Raw genomic sequence first — 18713 nt, forward strand, 5'->3', positions numbered from 1 at the left:
GCTATGCTCCATCCATAACATGCATGTTCAAGGCGCAACACAAATGAGTCGCATACACATGAAAATTACTACTCTAGATAATATATTTTGGGTATGGGGGGGGGATGACTTGGGTAGGCGAAAACAACCCGGTACCACGTGGGAGTATAGAATTCCAAATAATCTCTGACCTGTTTTAAAAAACAATATAATTTCAAACCCTTTACTACTATTTCCACTAATTTTATGGATATTTGTCAAAAATATAAACTCTATAGAGTGCGAAAAAGTAGGATAATCCATTACTTTTATCAGCAAGGGGGAATAACTCTGAAAATAACTCGGCACAGACTTTACTACACGGCCACTGATCACCAATGATTTCCCCATTGACTTTAATATTAGTTTTCTTCTCTAAGTTTCCCAATTTTTCATTGGTTAGAACGCGTTCTACCACAGATGGAGCAACATATGACAACCTCTTATCCAAAAGCACGTATGAGGTCAGTAAACATGTAAATTTCCGCCCTACATTTCAGCCGTATTTTTCAACCTAACCATCTTGTGTCCGGTTTTGGTAAATATTCATGATTTAGAGGGGAACGGAGGACAGGGTTAACAGGTTGGTTACGGTGATATGTACGGCGAATAGTTACATGTTTTAGTATGCTACTTCACGTTTGTGTATCTCAAATTTTGGTGGTCAACCTCATTTAAATTTTGGTGCAAAGACATGACCATTTGTTTCTCTGTCTGTATTGAAAAGCATTCAGCTCAACGAAAATTTGGGGAAAGTTGGAGCCTGGCAAAGAGAACAGAATAACATTGAAGTCAAAGGGGAAATTAATGGCAGTCTGCCTTCGAATAACAAAAACGGGGTCACCTCCCCTTAATTGTTTGACGAGTAAATAATTATTGAATTATCCAATAACACATTTAATAATTTGGGTGTTAATTTTATCAGACCACATCGGAGCAAGGTTCGGACAAGTATAACAATTCGTAACAAGACAAGGAATGGTAGGACAGCAAGTGAAGGGTTTGGTCATGAGAAGTGAAAGGCGTATCCCAAACTAATTATTTGATTCTCAAAAAAGTCGAGTGGAGTATAGGGCTTTCTCTTCCACACGCGACGGGTGGTGGTCGAATGGTGCATAGTGCGGGCGGGAGGTAGGGTGGGTGGGCTGGGGTCGAGTAGGGGTATAGGCTTTCTCTCACCCATGCGACGGGAGGGTGGTCTAGTGATGTATAAGGATTTGGAGCATGCTTATCCAGTGTAGAATAAAAGAAATAGAACGATTTATATAACAACCATAACACCGAAATCATTTTGAAAAATCATGTTCCTTGATTTTATGGAAGGCCTTTTCCCGGAAATTTGACCAGTCTGTAACATCAAACGACAATGTGGAACGAAGATTATGGGCGATATTATCAAGACGAAAATTTGCACCATCTTATAATATGTGTTATCTACATATTATTTTAATGTGGCTCACTATAATCCTGATGTTCTCCGAAATATTCCTATGGGATTTTCGAGTGTGGTTTCCATTGTCGTTGATGCAAGACGGGGTGGGTGGGGGTGTGGCTGAAAAAGAAAAAACATCTAGTTGTTCGGATGGGAGTAAAACCCGAGGTCTCGCGTACAGGTACCAGCCTTCATTCGTCTCTTTCATTTCCCCGGTTGTCACAAAAAAGTATGACGCCAAACCACAATTCGTTCATTCATTTAAGGACACGTGATTAATATTTAATTTTAATATTGATAAACTGTAGCCTACATTACTGTGACATTGTAATATAATTATGAGGGGGTTTTGTTGGGTAGATTTTCTATAGTAGGCCTATAGAGATATTTCTATGACATTCCTTTTATCGTAAATAACTGAATCAATCCCTTAAAATTTACAACTAGCTTGGTTCAAGCAGGTTTTATCGGCTTCTTGGTTTACATTCAATTGCGTCAGCTAACAGCAGTTACGTGACTGCTAATAATAGCGTTGTCACGCGGGGTGTATTATCACCAACCAATCCGATCGCTGTATTTCTGCTGGGTAGACATGTTTTATACATAGCAACATGACGTCACTGTGGATATAAAAGAGGTCGACATCTCGTGATCAGTGGAACAACACTCTGTGAGAACGAGAGCAAAACAACCCATTACCGGACGGTTACCCGGTGTACACCGTGGACAAAATGGCCGACTGGAAATGGGTGTTGTCGTCTATTCCGAAAGAACTTCCTTCGGATTTACAAAGCTTACTTCGTTTCTTTCTGGGGCTTTCTAACTCTGGAAAACTTCACGGAACAGTCTGACTGGTCCCGGTCTGAGGTAATACGTCTGTAGCGCCCCCGCCATCGCTGATTTCAGTGCTATGGGGGTAGACGTGTTAACCAAGGACCTCACTTGGATTGACTAAGACTAGAACAGTTATATATTTTATACAGGTGTTCAGCTTTGTTAATTAACGTGAGGTCTCTGGCTTTAATCTACAATAATCTACTTATGAAGGTGAGTTTTTATTTAGTTAAAAGTTGAAATCAGTTGTGTTTATATGAGAACAACCTTGTATCACCTGATCAGATCGATAAACAGACCTATTAGATCGATAAATACTACCAGTAGGTAAACGAAGTGTTTCAGTCGAATATAACGGTAAATTTAGGCGATGAATTAGGGATAATATATTTAAGAATGTTGGCTAATTATAGCCTACTGCGTGTGATATGCGTCAGTGGGCATACACGAGCCGTGTACAGGTGGTATATTATAGGTTTATATAGATATTGTACAGTAACTATACATAAGAGTATAGCTAGCCGTGTAATATATAGGTAACATACAGAGATTAGCGGTATATCTATAGGTCGATATTGTGTCCTGTTAAAATGGCGAAGGGGGTGGGGTGTAGGATATGTAATAGGCTCTGATACACCACGATAAAAAAAAACAATAAAGGAGCCCGATTGGTTAAACACAGGGATTGGCATAAGTGGGTTGTTGTTTTCTTGTGAGAATATATAAGATAAGTAGATGCATAATATGAACAGAGCTAGATCTCAATAGTATAAGTTGAACAGAGTAAGATGTCAATAGATGTATAAGTTGAACAGAGTTAGATGTCAATAGTATGTATAAGTTGAACAGATGTTAACATAAATATAAAAGTTGAACAGAGTTAGATGTCAATAGTATATTGTAGTTGAACAGAGTTAGATGTCAATAGTATATATATATATATATTATATAGTTGAACAGATGTCAATAAGGTAAGTATACATATATAAGTTGAACAGAGTTAGATGTCAGATTTTTAATTGAGAAGGTAAGAAACGGAGTAAGCTTGAAATCTGGATGGTAAATTCTATATCGGTGTACAGGACAACATCCATGTCTAGTTACCAACCCCGGCGAGATATTTTTCTTCGACACAGATGTTTCCGTTCCTGTAGTTGTTTCCGATATACTAATGTATTCAAAAGACGACGTCGATGTTTTATTTGTATATATTTTAGATATGAATTTCTTTTAAAACAAAACATATTTAAAATAAAATTAATCTCTGAGCTGTTCCTCCTGTACTGTGTGGTAGTACAAATAATGTTATACCGGTCTGCAGAAGATATTGTGTTCATACCCTCTCCCTTATCTGACACGTTATACCTTCTATATATGCTGGGTAGCAGTGGTAGACGAATTCTCGGGACACTGGATGGTTGGTTAGCATGCATGAATGTCCCGTGTTGTATCTGTTATTCCCAGTCTTGTCAGATGTGGCGCTGTCTGACTGACGGAGGGAAAAGGATACGGTTGGGAAAAAATCGAGACAAACCATTGTCTTTTACACATGGCGTTTAGGTAAAGGACAATCTGACAGCTGCAATTCAATGACAAGTAGACAGACACGCCACTGTCCGTGCAAAATTTCCTTCCCTTGACTTGGAATCGCAGTTTGCCGCACCTAATGATTTATTTCAAACGAACCATTCAATGCAATACCCCGGAATATACCGTAATATTCCGGAATGTACCGTAATATGGCGGATAATATCGATTGTCCTATGAAATTATGAATATCAAATTCTAAAGTAGCGCAGACAGAAATTGTGAAAAGAAGAAAAATGAGTATTTGGCACGACACTCGTTACAGCAGGGTGTGGGAGTATGGGCACGGGGGTGGAGAGGTGCACCCAATTAAAATGTTCCAAACCTTTTCAGTCGGGGCAGCATTTATAGGAATATGTCTTTGAGTTGCAAATCTTGTCAACCACTTCAATTTCTTAAGTATGTACAGCCGCTTCGCATACGAGTAGAAAAATCTTCCATTTTATTTACGAAGTGATACCAAAGTCCATTCTTGTACGCCCCAAGACTTAAGTATCCATGCATACATACGGCCTAATATTCAATTATACGACCTAGGAATCAAATATAGGTCTTATTAATCTTAAAGAAAGTCAACTTTAAGCGAATTACACAAAGCTCATGGGTTTATGTTCTCTTGATAAGACTGTAATTGGTTCTCTACTTAGGTCTGCATTATTAAAACACAGATACATATTCACTCCGGGGGGGGGGGGGGCGAATGGTAGCGCGTGCGCACTGTAACATAAGGTCTGTCATTGAGTCAACTGGCGTGGTTTTGATTCCCCGGTTGTACGTGACAAAGAGTATGGTCGCCTGTCCAACCTCGTGGGTTTTCTCCGGGTCCTCCCGTTTCCTCCCACAGACAAAGACCCCTACGCGCAAGCGAATTGTTGAAATAAAATTGAACCATGTGTTAGCCCCGAAATGACCTAGTTTGTGTCGAGTGGACGTTAAACCACCTCTCTTTCGAATTCATTAATTAGTTGGGGATCACGTGGCTAAGTGGGTGAGACGCTAGCTCGCTAGCCTGGAGGTCGGGTGTTCGATCCCTGCATTGGCCGAGAAAGTTCATCCAGATTTTCCGGCGTGGTTCTCCCTTGTCAGTGATGCAGGACGGAGGGGCTGACAAGGAAAGCTGTCTAGTCGTTCGGATGGGACGAAAAACCGAGGTCCCGTGTACACATTGGCGTGCACGTAAAAGATCCCTTGGCAGTTGGAATTCGATATAAGAGTAGTGCCGCTGTCCGGGCAAAATTTCCCTCATAGCACACTGTATGGCGTATGCCCGTCTTCATTAGCCCAGGTTAGGAGCAGAACAGTAGGACGTTAAACTCCATTTCATTTCATTTCATTTCATTCATTTCATTTCATTAATTATTTACTCACCAAACCATTAAGGGGAGGTAATCCCGTTTTTGTCATTCGGATGCAGACTACCATTAATTTCCCTTTTGACTTCAATGTTAATTCTGTTCTCTTTGTCAGGCCCTGACAAGGACAGCTGTCTAGTCCTTCGGATAATACGAAAAACCGAATGCACGTAAAAGATCCCTTGGCAGTTGGAATTCGATATAAGAGTAGGCGATAGTGCCGCTGCCCAGGCAAAAATTCCCTCATAGCACACAGTATGGCGTATGCCCGTCTTCATTAGCCCAGCATAGGAGCAAAACAGTAGGACGTTAAACCCCATTTCATTTCATTTCTTTGCCAGGCTCCAACCTTTCCCAAAATTTTCTTTGGGCTGAATGCTTTTCACCACAGACAGAGAAACAACTGGCCATGTCTTTGCACCAAAATTTATATGAGGTTGATCACCAAAATTTTGAGATACACAAACTTGAATCAGCGTACTAAAAGCATATTACTATTTGTCGTACGTATCACCGTAACCAACATGTTAACTCTGTTCTCCTTCCGCCTCTAAATCATGAATATTTACCAAAACTTGACAGAAAATGGCCAGGTTGAAATGTAGGGCGGAAATTTTACTGGTCTCTATTTCCAGTTTGTGTATCTCAAGTTTTCCATGATGAACCTCATACCTGCTTTTGAGCAAGAGGTTGGCACATGTTGCTCCATCTATGGGAGAAAGCAGTCAACTCAACGAAAATTTTGGAAAAAGTTAGAGCCGGTCTAAGAGGCGAGACTTGACATTAAAGTCAGTGGGGAAATCACTGGTGATCTGTGACCTGTCTGTGTGTGACTGATGTGTCTTACTTTTGAAGATATGAAGACTAAATTCTCAGAAAATATATATAAGATATCTTGACGAAAGAAAATTAAAACAAGTTCAATTTAAAAAAAAATAAATAAAAGTTTGGAGGAAAAATGTGATTGTACTGAAAATGTCAGCTTGTATTTCATTTCTAAGAGTAATGCCCAATTAATGCCCAATTTTGGCTTATTCAGCCTTAGAAAGGCGAGATCAAGTGAACAGTATTGTGATTTCACAAAAATTCGTCTAAAACTCTGGAATATTCACAGAAAATCTCCAGATTCCCCCCCCCCCCCCACGCCAATTTCTTGTAGAAATTAAACCTTTCATGACTACTAAAATGAGTCAAAATTATTCCACAAGAATTATTCCCGTGGGTTTTAGCTAGGATCTGTTACGGGCATGCGCGTTAAAAGATATATATTTTATGATAGTCTGGAAATGCCACAGCGTTTTGGAACAATGGCCGTGATAATGGAACTGTCAGGCCGTTGAATTATATTGACAAGGAGGGGGGATGGATGGCTGAATGGTTAGCACGTGCGCGCTGTATCATAAAGTCTGTCATTGAGTCAACTGGTGTGGTTTCGATTCCCCGGCTGAACGTGACAAGGACTAGGGTCGCCTGTCCAACCTCGTGGGTTTTCTCCGGGTCCCCCGGTTTCCTCCCCCTGCTAAAGACCCCTACGCGCAACCGAATTATGGAAATAAAATTGGACCATATGTTAGTCCCGAAATGACCTAGTTTGTGTCGTGTGGACGTTAAACACCATCTCTCTCTCTCTCTATTGACAAGGATGTCACGAGAAGAACCATGTCCTGGGTAACACCTGTAAGACTGATAAGGAAAGTGTGGCTACTCGTTCGAATAGCTTTACACCAGTAAAACGCTCCCTCGCTATCCAAGAGGTCTAGGTACTGGCCTAGCAAATTCCTCGAGTTTTCCAGTGCCAGTTCCTCTAGCCTTAATGCAAGAAAATGTCTAGGTGTTTGGATATGACGAAAAACCCAGGTCTCGTTTGCACTTAAAAGATGCAGTTGAAGGATGGAATTCGATATAAGAGTAAGTAGTAGTGCCGCTATCTGGGCAAAATAACTCCTATAGCGTACTGTATAGTTAAACGAAATTTTGAACTATAAAAAACGAAACGAAAGTTGATCTGTTTTAATCAGATTGGATAAGGGAGAGGGTATGAACACTATATCTTCTGGATATCGATATAACATTATTTGTACAACCACACAGTACAGGAGGGGGATCACGTGGCTAAGTGGGTAAGACGCTGGCTCGCTAGCCTGGATGTCGGGTGTTCGATCCCGGCATTGGCCGAGAAAGTTCATCCAGATTTTCCGGCGTGGTTCCCCCTTGTCAGTGATGCAGGACGGAGGGCCTGACAAGGACAGCTGTCTAGTCCTTCGGATGATATGAAAAACCGAGGCCCCGTGTATACATTGGAATGCACGTAAAAGATCCCTTGACAGTTGGAATTCGATATAAGAGTAGGCGATAGTGCCGCTGCCCGGGCAAAATTTCCGTCATAGCATACTCTATGGCGTATGCCCGTCTTCATTAGCCCAGCATAGGAGCAGAACAGTAGGACGTCAAAACCCCATTTCATTTCATTTCATTACACAGCTGCCATTTAAACAAATCACAGAGATTTATTTTATTTTAAATATGTTTTATTTTAAAAGAAATTCATATCTAAAATATATACAAATAAAACATCTACGTCGTCTTTTTGAATACATTTATAAAACGGAAACAACTACAGGAACGGAAACATCTGTAACGAAGAAAAATATCTTGCCGGGGTTGGTAACTAGACATGGATGTTGTCCTGTACACCGATATAGAATTTACCATCCAGATTTCAAGCTTACTCCGTTTCTTACCTTCTCAATTAAAAATCTGACATCTAACTCTGTTCAACTTATATATTTATACTTACCTTATTGACATCTGTTCAACTTATACATACTATTGACATCTAACTCTGTTCAACTTATATATTTATACTTACCTTGTTAACATCTGTTCAACTTATACATACTATTGACATCTAACTCTGTTCATTATAGATCTTTTCGTGATTTTCTTACAAGAAAACAACAACCCACTTACCCTATTCCTCGTGTTAAACTAATCAGACCCCCCCCCCCCCTCTTACTGCTTTATTTTCATCTTATCATGGTGTATCAAAGCCTATTATATATCCTTCCCCTACCCCCTCCCCTTCGTCATTTTACTAACAAAATACTTTATAGAGACTTATATTTTTGTCAGCAATATCGCTTCATATTATAGGTTAAGTGTGTGCAATATAATATACTAAATATTTCTAACAGGACCTTGTCGGTGATGCAAGACGGTGGGCCTCACAAGGACAGCTGTCTAGTCGATCGGATGGAACGAAAAAGCGAGTCCCGTGCATACATTGGCTTGCACGTAAAAGATCCCTTCACAGTTGGAATTCGATATAAGAGTAGGTCGTACTGTCGCTGCCCGGGCAAAATTTCCCTCATGGCACACTGTACGGCGTATGCCCGTCTTCATTAGCTCAGTTAGGGGCAGAACAGCGGGACGTTAAACCTCATTTCATTTCAATTTTAACAGGGCACAATATCGACATATAGATATTATACTGCTAGTCTATGTATACATAGTTACTGTACACTATCAAGACAGATTCTACATACACGGCTAGTCTATATGTATGCTTACTGGCGTATACCACACGTAGTATAATAGTCAACATGCTTAAATTATAATAATATTACCCCTAATCAATCACCTCAATTTACCGTTATTCGACTGAAACACGTCTATTTATCTATCTGATCGGTCTGTTTATTGATCTGATCAGTCTGTTTATCGATCTGATCGGTCTGTTTATCGATCTGATCAGACGATACAAGGTTGTTCTCATATAAACACAACTGATTTCAACTTTTAACTAAATAAAAACTCACCTTAAGTAGATTATTGTAGATTAAAGCCAGAGACCTCACGTTAATTAACAAAGCTGAACACCTGTTTAAAATATATAACTGTTCTAGTCTTAGTCAATCCAAGTGAGGTCCTTGGTTAACACGTCTACCCCCATAGCACTGAAATCAGCGATGGCGGGGGCGCTACAGACGTATTACCTCAGACCGGGCCCAGTCAGACTGTTCCGTGAAGTTTTCCAGAGTTAGAAAGCCCCGGAAAGAAACGAAGTAAGCTTTGTAAATCCGAAGGAAGTTCTTGCGGAATAGACGACAACACCCATTTCCAGTCGGCCATTTTATCCACGGTGTAGACCAGGTAACCGTCCGGGAATGGGTTGTTTTGCTCTCGTTCTCACAGAGTGTTGTTCCAATGATCGCGAGATGTCGATCTCTTTTATATCCACCGTGACGTCATGTTGCTATGTATAAAACATGTTTACCCAGCAGAAATACAGCGATCGGATTGGTTTGTGATAACACACACCGCGTGACAACTCTATTATTAGCAGTCACGTGGCTGTTATTAGCTGACGCAATTGGATGTAAACAAACAAGCCGATAAAACCTACTTGAACCAAGCTAGCTGTAACTAAAGGATTGATTCAGTTATTTAATATAAAAGAATGTCATAGATATATCTCTATAGGCCTACTATAGACAAACTACCCAACAAAATCCCTTCATAATTAGACTACAATTTAAAAGTAATGTAGGCCACAATTTACATTTGATCGACATTAAAATTAAATACGTATTTTATAAGATGGTGCAAATTTTCGTCTTGATAATACAATCGTACATAATCTTCGTTCGACATAGACGGTTGCTGTTCTAGAATTGTATATTAATCACGTGTCCTTAAATGAATGAACGAATTGTGGTTTGTGTTCTTGGCGTCATACTTTTCTGTGACAACCGGGGAAATGAAAGAGACGAATGAAGGCAGGTACCTGTACGCGGGACCTCGGGTTTTACTCCCATCCGAACAACTAGATGTTTTTCTTTTTCAGCCACACCCCCACCCACCCCGTCTTGCATCACTGACAATGGACACCACACTGGAAAATCCCATTGGAATATTTCGGAGAACATCGGGATTAAAGTGAGCCAAATGAAACTAATATGTAGATAACACGTATTATAAGATGGTGCAAATCTTCGTTCGACATGGTCGGTTGTTGTTATAGACTGGCCAAATTTCCGGAAAATGGCCTTTCTTAAAAGTCAAGGTGCGTTTCTTAGTAAAAGTCGGTAACATGATTTTTCTTAATGACTTTGGTCCTATGGTTGTTATAAATCATCGAATCCCCTGTTGTACGTGACAAGGAGTAGGGTCGCCTGTTCCACCTCGTGGGTTTTCTCTGGGTCCTCCAGTTTCCCCTACGAATTATAGAAAAAAAAATTAAACCATATGTTAGTCCCGAAATGACCTAGTTTGTGTCGAGTGGACTTTAAACCCCATTTCTCTCTCTCTCTCTCTCTCTCTCTGTTTTAAATTCAATGTGTACACTGTCTGTATATCACGATGCTAATTAGGCATCTGACTACATCAACCGGTTGGTTTGGGGGTTTGAATGGCCGAATGGTTAGCACGCGCGCGCTGTATCATACGGTCTGTCAGTGAGTCAACTGGCGGGGTTTCGATTCCCCAGTTGTACGTGACAAGGAGTAGGGTCGCCTGTCCAACCTCGTGGGTTTTCTCCGGGTCCTCCGGTTTCCTCCCACTGCTAAAGACCCCTACGCACAAGCGAATTATTGAAATAAAATTAAACCATATGTTAGTCCCGAAATGACCTAGTTTGTGTCGAGTGGACGTTAAACCCCATTTCTCTCTCTCTCACATCAAACGGTTGGCAAGTTATTGGAATCAGGAATGCTGTTTGGCAATGAGACAGATTGCACAACAGTTTGGTCACTATCCCACAACAATCAGTCGATTATAGCAGGAACATAAATAGACTAATGCAAGAAAGGACTGGCAAAGCACAACTGAATTTGAATGAACTACACAAGTAAAATATTAATGGTGGAATATAAGATTTATCTCCCTTGAATTGAGATAGGAAGCAGTTATTGGCCCCACCCCCGCCTTTCAAAGAGAGCAGGGGACTATTAAAATGAGTTTGTCCGTCCGTCTGTCTGTCTCTCCGTATCTATGTCCCCCTGTTTGTCCATTTGTCTTTCTGTCACACTTTTTGGGGCACAATAACTCTCCTCCTTATTGAGATAGAATGTTCAAACTTGGTGTAGTTGTTTATAAGGTGAATGCCTTGATGGGGTCCGAAGATAAGAATTTTCTGTTTAGGGTAAACATAGATCAGCAATTTGATTGGCTGATGCTTTGGGGCACGATAACTTTACTTCTGATTAAGTGAGAGTGATCAAACTTGGTGTATAGTTTCATCACGTCAATACCTTGACTAAGTTCGATAATGAACATTTTCTGCTCAAGGTAAGCAGAGCGATAAGCAATTTAATTGGTCGAGACTTTGGAACACAATAAGCAATCTGATTGGTTGATGCTTTGGGGCACGATAACTTTCGTTATAATGAAGTGAGAGCATTGAAACTGCAAATATAGATTCATTATATCATTACCTTGACTAAGTTCTATGATGATAATTTTCTGCTTAGGCTAAGGATCGATAAGCAATTTGATTGGTCAAGACTTTGGAACATAACAACCCTGCTTTTAATAGAGGAAGACTGTTTAAACTTGATGTTGATGTTCATTACGTGAATGTCTTGACTGAGTTCAATGACTCACATATCGCGCTAAAGCTAAGCAAAGCTAAGCAGGGAATCGAAACCGCGTGTTGGACAGCAATCACTATACTACATGAACGCTTGGATATCGCTAGTCAGTCAATCAACCAGATGAGTATACAGGGCTGGTTGTATAATCTGATGGACCAAATTTGGGAGGCCCGAAGTTACAGGATATGAATACATTGCTGGATAATTAGGCCTATATTCATTCATATTTAAAACTATGCTTTACTTCAAAATTAGTAATTGATTAATACCTGAAAATAGCCACACCTGTCAGTCCTGTTGTCAGATTTCCTGAAAAATATTTAAGTTCGAGAGCTATGGGACCCCTTTCTAGTGCGGGGCCCGATTTGCGAAATTGGTCAAATATGCTCCAAACCGGCCCTGCAAGTATATCTATATTAATTTGATAATTTAAATATAATGTGGACGGTTAAGATAGGATCACGTGACAATGATAAGATAATCCAATGTAAATATGGGACATTCAATGAATCAGACATGGCGACTGTGTATTTGTTACAACTTTTTGCCTTGTTGTTTTGTTTAAATGGAGTTGTTCCTGATTCCAGGGAAGTGAGTAAGTAGAATTAATGTAAGGGGGGTAATTTGTATTAATATTTTACCTTAATATTAGTACTGACGCTAAACATGACCACGTTTTGTGGATTTTAGCACAATATAAAGGGGCATATTATTATTCATGTGATATCGTTGGTTGAATTTGTGGTAGACGAGATACTTAATATATGATAGCTTGTACTGAGGGGATAATCGGTTAGGGTGGGGTTGGGCGGGTGAACTGTAGTACAACCTCTTCACCCCCCCCCCCCACCGTATCTCGAGGTTCAGTTGGACTGCATCCTATCTCGAGTTTCAGCTGTACTGCATCATAACTCGAGGTTCAGCTGGACTACACCCTCTTCATTCTACCTATTTACCTCGAGGTTCAACTGTACTGTATCTTATCGCGAGGTTCAACTGGATAAAACACCCTCTTGTCAGTGGTGCAGGACGGAGGGCCTGACAAGGAAAGCTGTCTAGTCGTTCGGATGGTATGGAAAACTGAGGTTCCATGTATACATTGGCATGCACGTAAAAGATCCCTTGGCAGTTGGAATTCGATATAAGAGTAGACCATAGTGCGGCTGCCCGGGCAAACTTTCCCTCCTAGCAAACTGTATGGCGTATGCCCGTCTTCATTAGCACAGTCGCAGCAGAACAGTAGGACGTTAAACCCCATTTCATTTCATTTTTTATCAAGCGGGCATTATCTTAGATTGCTTGATAGTTACAGGGTGATTACGAAATACATCGTATTTATAAGTGCACAGTTCACTTAATAGGTACTCCATGAAATCGTTCAATGTCATTCGTCTTAGTCTGTGTCGTTTCGTTCTAAAGCCCACATCACACACTGCGATTTCCACATCACACCTTTTGTTTGTGGATCAACTATTTATAATTACTTCCGCATTGACCTGTGGGACATGTCTTGCTTTGTTCACCAAGTGTTCACATTACAAATGGCACGGGAATTGAGCCCACACTTTCACGGTAAGATACCGTCATCAATATAAATTGAAATGGAACAATATTAAATTCTAATCCGTGTTTTTAATATCGAATATTAGAGCAATACACCTTTGAAGTTAGTGGGGTTCGATGACCGAATGGTTAGCGCGTGCGCGCTGTATCATAATGCCTGTCATTGAGTCAACTTGCGTTTTATTGAAATAAAATTAAACCATGTTAGTCCCGAAATGACCTAGTTTGTGTCGAGTGGACGTTAAACCACATCCCCCCCCCTCTCTCCCCCCTTTGAAGTTATTGTAGAGTTTTGTTTTTGTTTTGTATATATATATATATATATTACAGAATACACCATTGAAGTTATTGTAGAGAATTCTCTTTTTTTCTTTTTTTGATATATTACAGAATACATGAACACACTATGTGGAGAATTGGTCATAGTAAAAAATGCTGTCAGGTTTATACTAGAACCATATATGGTCATGAAAATGCCAGAAGATTGTGAAGTCCATATACAAGCTTTTTCTGATTATTATATTTATCAAGATAAGATCAACATAGAGTTATCTTTCCTTGGGTTAAATATAGCATGTGAACAAGGCTCGGTAGAGATTCTACAACTGGGTGATTATGATGATAAATTAGCTTCAGCAAGTAAGTTTATCTAGACGTATGATTTAATTAATTACCTTAAATAAGGGAAAAACTGCCGTTGACAGCGAGAATTCGAAGTTGGAAGTCCTTTCTGAATCACTGCATTTCCGGCTACTTATCTGCATTTCCGACTACTTGGCGTTAATTTTGCTCTCTTCCGGTTATCTGACGTCATCTCTGCACTTCCGGTTACCTGACGTCATCTCTTAAATATCATATTGCAACTTTCTTTCAATTGGTTGTACGGGAGCGAACATATTCCATGTTTTATTTAATCATCTGACAAATATTTATTTTATTTATCTTATCTGGCCAAAATGAGCAACCAGCGTAAATTAAAAACAAAACCTTGAAGATGACCCTTGGAAGATTTGTAGAAACTTTAAATCACTTTAATTTCTTTCAGGTGGGGATTCTATTTGTGGTGACGAAATTCCAGAACAAATTTACCGATCCACGGAAGAAACAATAACATTAAAATTTCACAAAATCTATCCGCAAATGTACACAGCTTCATTTGAAATATTAGCCACAAAAATAGATAAGGGTAAGTAACTTGTGAAGTAAGATTCACAAGTTGATCTTCGTTATCATTTCCCAATACGATTAAAATACAGGTCTATACACTTGTATTTCGTTTCGTTTCTCTTATACTGTCAATGGCCTACACTATGAAGATCTGACCGGTTATAGTGGCTTTTGACCCTATGACGTCAGACATTTGATTAACCAATCCGTGTTGATCTTTCTGGTGGGTTACCCACAGATCCTTGCCCCTCACGCCAAAAACTCGCCTTAACAGACCGCGTCATTGGCTAATCCCTCATATCATCCAGAACGCGGGTTACGTTACACCTCTTCCAGTGTGAGAGAGAGAAATGGGGTTTAACGTCCACCCGGCACAAATTAGATCATTTATGGGACTAACACATGGTTCAATTTAATTTCAATAATTCGCTTACACATAGGGGTATTTAGCAGTGGGAGGACCCAGAGAAAACCCACGAAGTTGGACAGGCGACCTTACTCCTTGGCACGTACAACCGGGGAATTGAAACCCCGCCAGTTGACTCAATGACAGACCGTATGATACAGCGCGCGCGTGCTAACTATTCGGTCATTCCCCTCCCCCCAGATCCTAGTGTAATAAAGATTACATTTTCTTGATAATTTTTTTATTTATCTGCTAAATCCACGCTATAAATTACTCAAATGGATTAGTTCACATACATTTAAAGCTAAATCTACCTATTACAGGTTTTTATTTTGGCATCAAATGTTATATAAATTTTTATTTAGACATGTATTCACATGCCGAGCCTATCAACGCTCTAGAATATGGGATGGCAGAGATTTAAACCGATCGATATGCGATTGTTATTTAGTGATTTCATTTAAAAGTTGATAAGCGAGACTACATCTCGATTAACAAGTAACATTGCTACGGTAATAAACAATATTTGCTACATCTTGTCAAAACTTCAAACAGTAATAACTTGGCTTAGAATAAAGTAATTTGAATGAAATTTTCAATATATTAATTTTAAATTATCTTTTTTGGAACTAGTGATGCAACAACGGTCAGCTCTTTATCTAAATCTTGCATAATGTCTCTTTAATTAAGAAAACAATAATCAAAATATCAACGATAAATTTTCTTCTGGTTTTTATCCAGTCGAATTAAAAAGAGGCTCATCAAAAGATGTCAGGCCAAATTATAAGTGGCGCTGGTTTGTGTTGACTTTTTCCTAAATATCGAATGTAGAGAATGCTGAACGTTATTTTTTTTTTTTAAATCATCACATGTAAGTACTGAATAGAACTGAATTCTAATTTAATAACTGGTATTCATTTTAGATTTGTCTTTAATAATTATTTAAATTTCGAAAATCACTATCAGACAGACTTTAAACTTTAAATACAAAATAGGATGCAAGAAATTACAAAAGGCCGTACCCGCCGTGTGAAATCAGTAGAAATTAGTGTGAACATTAGAATGACATCAGGATTCGTTCATTTTAACCATTATTTGGCCTATACTATTTCCTGGCCCAGGCTATTAATATTGACATTAAGCTACTAATGTCTATGTCGATCAGGACGAAGGAACGAATGGTTTAAAGCCTGTTCTTTAGATCGTCAGTTTTGTCATTGAGTCAACTGGCGTGGTTTCGATCCCCCGCTTGTACGTGACAAGGAGTAGGGTCGCCTGTACAACCTCGTGGGTTTTCGCAGTGTCCCCAGGTTTCCCTCAACAGCTAAAGAGCGAACGCACAAGCTAATTATTGAAATAAAATGGAACAGTCTGTTAACTATGAAATGAGCTAGTTTTTGTCGAGTGGACTTTCAACCCATTATTTAATGTTTTCTACTTACAGGTGCTTGTTATGAAGATTATGGTGGATTCTTGTGCGACAACCAGGCGTGCGTTGATCGAGATGTACTGTGTGATGATTATAACAACTGTCGTGACGGATCGGACGAGTCAGATAGTGAATGTATCGGGTTTTGGACCACGGCAGCGATATCTGGTGTTGTAGTCGGATCAGTTGCCGGAGTTATCGTTCTTGTTGTCGTGGTGATTGTGTTTAGGAAAATTAGATATGGCAGTGTGCGTTAATAAGGGCTACACCCCAACCCCGATTTTTGTGAAATCTTCCAAGGACACTGGCTTTCAACAAGCAACAATATCTATTAAGTAAATTCCATTCCATTTTCGTATAGATTCTTTTTTTAAATATTTATCCTATAATTTTTATATCATTCTGGTTAATTTTACCCCTAAAAAAACCCATCCACAGTTACACATCATACACACCAGTCAACAAAACACACGCTAGTCACGAAATTAGCAAAATACACACGTTACCAAAATACACACCAGTTACCAAAATACACACCAGTTACCAAAATATATACCAGTTACCAAAATACACACCAGTTACCGGAAGTATAACGCGACACTAGTCGTTTACACACACACACACTTTTCTAATTGTTTTAAAACTATAGACGTCAATGCCTAGACATCAGACGCCCTGATAGACAACAGACGCCCTGATATCTAACAGTCTCTCTGATGGACAACAGTCTCTCTGATAGACAACAGTCTCTCTGATAGACAACAGACTCCCTGATAGACAACAGTCTCTCTGATAGACAACAGACTCCCTGATAGACAACAGTCTCTCTGATAGACAACAGACTCCCTGATAGACAACAGTCTCTCTGATAGACAACAGTCTCTCTGATAGACAACAGACTCCCTGATAGACAACAGTCTCTCTGCTGGACAACAGTCTTTCTGATAGACAACGGTCGCTCTGATAGACAACAGTCTCTCTGATAGACAACAGTAGACATCAGACTCTGATAGACATCAGACTCTCTGTTAGACATCAGTCTCTCTGATAGACAACGGTACTTTTGAGAGACACCATTAGTTCGCATGGGCATCATTTATATGTGCGTGTATTTATCTCATTTCGCGCATCTTTTACATTTTCCTCATCAGTTTATAAGCTCGTCTTACTTTGTTTTGTTTTGTAAATAAAAACATTACTTTTTATTCAACTAGTATTTTTGGTAGAATTTTATGAAGACGTTGGACTATGACTTTGTAAATAAAATAAAATGAAATGAGGTTTAACGTCATACTGTCCTACTCCTATACTGGGCTAATGAAGACGGGCATACGCCATACAGTGTGCTATGAGGGAAATTTTGCCAGGGCAGCGGCACTATCGCCTACTCTTATATCGAATTCCAACTACCAAGGGATCTTTTACGTGCATTCCAATGTATACACGGGATCTCGATTGTCAGGCCCTCTGTTCTGCACCAGTGACAAGTGGGAAACCACGTCGGAAAATCCAGATGAACTTTCTCGGCTAATGCAGGGATCGAACACCAGACCTCCAGGCTAGCGAGCCAGCGTCTTAACCACCGAGCCACCGTGCCTCCCGACTTTGTAAATAAGATATGACAATAAAACAAAAGATATATCCAAAGATATAGTTTATAGTATTTTATGAAAAATCTTTAATATTAAATCAATATAAATGGAGCTGATGGTGAATCGGTGAGCATGCCTCTCGCATATCAATAGTGTGTGTGTGGGGGGGGGGGGCGAATGGTTAGCACGTGTGCTCTGTATCATAAAGGTCTGCCATTGAGTCAACTGGCGTGGTTTCGATTCCCCGGTTGTACGTGACAAGAAGTAAGGTCGCCTGTCCAACCTCGTGGGTTTTCTCTGGGTCCTCCGGTTTCCTCCCACTGCTATAAATCCCTACGCACATGCGAATTGTTGAAATAAAATTGAACCATATGTTATTCCTAAAATGACCTAGTTTGCTTATCAATGGTGCAGTACGGAGTGTCTGCTATCGAAAGCCGACTGGACGTTCGGTACGGAGGGTCTGCTACAGAAAGGCGATTGGACGTTTGGATTCGATAAAAACCTTAGATCCCTTGTATACCACTGGCAGTATATTATAGGTCACGTGACCGCTGATTCGTGCTTCTGGTTAAGAGGGCAAATAATCTCTGGATCAAAAATCACCAACAAAGTTACCAAAGTAATTTCATTTTATCATAAAAGTGAATACCTTTCTACAACATTATTAGTTGCTGGTCTATATTGTTGGGGCCTTAAAACTTCGTCTGTTATCGTGGGCGTTACACCCAGCAACGATA

At 39.8% G+C, this 18713-nt stretch overlaps 1 long non-coding RNA gene across 1 annotated transcript; it reads left to right on the forward strand.

The window, feature by feature from the left end:
* The first annotated feature begins 10741 nt into the window (after positions 1-10741).
* Positions 10742-17591, forward strand: LOC126810387 (uncharacterized). Its single transcript, XR_007675200.2, has 4 exons — positions 10742-12411; positions 13770-14018; positions 14425-14565; positions 16397-17591. It is a non-coding gene; the product is annotated as an uncharacterized LOC126810387 (long non-coding RNA).
* Positions 17592-18713: the final 1122 nt, after the last annotated feature.

This window comes from Patella vulgata, chromosome 2 (assembly GCF_932274485.2).
Source record: "Patella vulgata chromosome 2, xgPatVulg1.2, whole genome shotgun sequence".
NCBI lineage: Eukaryota > Metazoa > Mollusca > Gastropoda > Patellidae > Patella > Patella vulgata.